We start from the raw sequence: 4,272 nt of genomic DNA, 5'->3' as shown, positions 1-4,272 counted from the left end.
TATTTTTGGTTTTTAGAAGGATGAGAAAACATTGATTTTGGAAGATTTTGGTGTCAAAATATAATTACTAAAAAGTTTAGGGTTAAAAGTTACTTAATAAAAAGTTGAGGGGTCAAAGTGTAAATATTAAAAGTTAAGGGGTCAAAATACAATTTTCAAAAGTTCAAGGGTCAAAATGTAATTTTTAAAAGTTGAATAAAATATTGATATAAAGGCAGGCTTTCTTAAAAGTCTCAAGAAGGCAGTTTTGAGTCCAAAATTTCCTAATTCTCTTTATTAAATACCTAAGGAAAGGTACAAGAAAAGGTATAAAAGTATGTAAGGTAATGAAACAAGATTTAGAAACTTGTAATCATGCTAGAAAGAAAATGAGTTAAAAGCTATATAGCAGTGTACTGTTGTGATGTTGTGATGTATACAGAGAATTGTAAAATGAGATTACTGAGATGTTGTGATACTTGATTTATGATTGTGGAAAGATGATAAAGAAGATAACAGGTGCAGAATCAAGAGACAAAGAGAATACATGAAAAGAGTATAAAAATAAAGAGTTAAGCCTTGTGGCATGATATTCTATTGTATGTTCATCTGCTGCTTTTCCGTTAGCCCTAGAGGTCCTGTAGGCCAAAATTCACCTATAGAGAATTGTTATTCGTGTAGGCCGAAATTCACCTATAGTGGATATCAATTGTGTACCTCAGGGTGTTGCTCCTGTTGGCCGAAGTTCACCTACAGAGAGTTATTATTCCTGTAAGCCGAAGTTCACTTATAGGGGTGCCATTTCTGTAAGCCGAAGTTCACTTACAGAGGTGTCATTTCTGTGGGCCAAAGTTCACCTACAGAAAGTTGTTGTGTTGTGTTTAGACTATTCCTGTAAGCCGAAGTTCACTTACAAGGGCGCCATTCTTGTAGGCCGAAGTTCACCTACAAAGATGAAAGCCATATCTAGGACTAGTTCCTAGATAATGTTGGGCTGTGATAAATCCCATTTTTAAGGTTTATCTTGTGCTTAATTTAGGAGATTTTATGACCTTTTACCCACATTTATTCAATGATATAGCATGGTTTCATGATTGTCTCCTAATTTGTGCTTAAGTGAGAAAACATGCTTTTTAGGCCCTTAATTGCTAATTTTGATTCACCTTTGATTCCACTAGATACCTTGATATGTTTGTTAGTGAATTCAGATTGCAAAGGCTAGGCATGGATCAAAGGGGTGGAGAGGAAAAGCATGCAAGTGGAGAACTCATGAAGAAACAAGGATTTGAGATGCTGAGATCGATGCGCACGCGCAGCAGACGCGCACGCGTGGAAAGTGACGTCGCAAGGCGACGCGTACGCACACATGACGCGTATGCGTGGATAGCAATTTGTCAAGTGATGCGTACGTGTGACCCACGCGCACGCGTCGGTGCTCGCACGTGACCCACTTAAAGTGAATCCGCTAGGGGTGATTTCTGGGCTTCCCAGGCCCAAATCCAGCTCATCTCTGATGCTATTTAACCCAAGGATTGAAGGGGAATTAACACACATGACACATTACATCACATTAGTTTAGTTTTAGTTTAGTTTTGGAGGGAAAGTTAGTTTCTAGAGAGAGAAGCTCTCTCTTCTCTCTAGAATTAGGATTAGGTTTAGGTTAATTTCTTAGATCTAGATCTACTTCTTCTCTTGCTTCAATTTTCCTTTTGCTTTATGAATATTTATGTAGATCTCTATTTCTCCTTCAATGCAATTTACGATTTCCATGTCTTTTCATGTTGCTTTGATTTTCTATTATGGATCTATTGCCTTTGTAGTTAGATCTCTCTTTAATTCTTGCAATTCATGTTGTTTACCTTTATTTCCTTCTATGTGTTTGTTGAAATGCCTCTTTTAGTTATGAGTTAGATTTTGTTCCTCTTGGCTTAGGTAGAGTAATTGGTGACTCTTGAGTTATCAAACTCCTTTGTTCATTGATAATTAGAAGTTGCTAATTGACTTGAATGCCAATAAAGCTAGTTTTTCATCATGATTAGGCTAGGACTTGTAGAATCAAGTTAATTCATCCACTTGACTTTCCTTCATAGTTAGAGGTTAACTAAGTGGGAGCAATGGACAATTGTTGTCACAATTGAGGAGGATGATGAGGATAGGACTTCTAGTTCTCATACCTTGCCAAGAGCTTTGTTAGTTGTTAGTTTATTTCCTTTGCCATTTATATTTCTTGTCTATTACCTCAAAAACCCCAAACATACCTCATAACCAATAACAATAACACTTTATTGCAATTCCTAAGGAGAACGACCCGAGGTTTGAATACTTCGGTTATTTTTATAGGATTTATTACTTGTGACAACCAAATTTTTGTATGAAAGGATTATTGTTGGTTTAGAAACTATACTTGCAATGAGATTTCATTTGTAAAATTCTAAACCATCAAAAACCCGTTCATCAGGCTACAGGGTGTAAACCGACACGTGAGCTCATGGCCTGCATAGGACAGACATGCATCATACTTGGTTGCGCATTTCCTCTGTTATAATTGTTGTATGAAAGTATGCTTCCTTGGTTTGTATTCTATTCTCTCTGTTTGTGTTTTATTTTCTTGTATTCTTCTGTTTGTGTTCTGCTTTCTATTTTCTCTATTTTCTCTATTTATCTGTATCTTCTATTTACTGCTTTTCTATATTCTGTTATTCATTTGCCAAACAACACAGAAATAATGAACTTTACTAATAACCCCGACCTTACTAAGAACTCCCAGTTCTTACCCATTCTCTATCCCTTTCCCCTTCAGATGGAAGCATGAGTACCCTTTCGTAGTTCACTGATGACTGTTCCGCAAAGAGGATTCCGCTCTAGGTAGTCTCCTTAGTCTAGGGTGAATCTCGTTCACTGTTTATATGTATATACTGTGAGACCAGCCAACATCTACACCCTGTTTATCTACGAACGTTAGCCTAATTTCTCCGAACGATGTTGCTGTTATGTGGCCGCTCAATGAGGTACTAGAGAGACGCTTTTTGACAATGTATGATCGTGCAGAAGAGTAGCAGATGATCTTCTTCCTTTTGATGACTTTCCACCTGACTTGAGTTTTGAAGACCTAGATTACACTTTTCCTCGCTTAGTAGTTTAGAGGGATTAGGTGAGTGTAGAGTCTAGGTTAGCCTGGGTGCTAGCTTAAGGACTTCTTGAACAGGTCAGGGCCTGGGATGTTGTATGTATATAGTTATTACCTTGCTACTTGTAAGGGTGTTCTAACTAAGATCTATGTTCTAATAAAGGCTGGATAACTGAATGTTGTTAACCACTTGAGATGTATATAAGTGTGGTTGTTTATGATTATGTGATAGGCGAAAATTAGATTTCACACGTATGAACAACCGGCAAGTATACTGGGTCACATCAAGTAATAAAACTCACTTAAGAGTGAGGTCGATCCCACGAGGATTGATGGATCCAGCAACTTTAGTGAGGTGATATGTCTAGTTAAACGAACGTTGATGAATTGAGTGAAATTGAATCAGCAGAATGTAAATTGCAAGGAATTTAAAATTTTGAATGTAAATTGACAGAAACGTAAATGGCACAAAACTTAAATTGCATGAAAAGTAAATTGCTGGAAATGTAAATGGGAAATGGGTGCTGGAAAATTAAAGAAAACAGTAAATCAAATCAATTGAAGTAAACTCAAGGACAAGTAACAGAAAGAAAGACTCATCAGGGATTTGAGATATCATAATCCACAACTTCCTTGTCAATCAAATGGGTCTCATCAGGGATTGGATCCCAATTCCTTGGCAATTCAATCTCTCTAATCACAACCAATCTTGCCAATTTCTTGATCCAATTGTCATGAGAAGAGGTTAAGTGCATGTCTCTCATCCATAAGCCACACAAATTTTCAAGATTTCAATTCCTCCCGAATAGTTTGAGCAAGAGATTTGTGAGAGATAAAGCTTCAGTTCTAATTTTCATGATTCCCCTTCCGAGGCTCACATGAAAATTCAATGGATCCAAACCCCCCTTCCGGAGTGAATGGATCAAATCAAAACAGAAGTTATCAAGAGATTTTTGAGAGATAAAGCTTCAGTTCTAATTTTCATGATTCCCCTTCCGAGGCTCACATGAAAATTCAATGGATCCAAACCCCCCTTCCGGAGTGAATGGATCAAATCAAAATAGAAGTTATCTCTTTGCCACCCAAGCAGATTGAGAGAAAGAAGAATTTTACTCAATTCATATGAATCACAATAGAGCTCCTCCCCCTAATGAGTTGGGGTTTAA

This window comes from Arachis hypogaea, chromosome 13 (genome assembly GCF_003086295.3).
Source record: "Arachis hypogaea cultivar Tifrunner chromosome 13, arahy.Tifrunner.gnm2.J5K5, whole genome shotgun sequence".
Taxonomy (NCBI): Eukaryota; Viridiplantae; Streptophyta; class Magnoliopsida; order Fabales; family Fabaceae; genus Arachis; species Arachis hypogaea.
Note: the sequence above shows the minus strand (reverse complement) of the source record.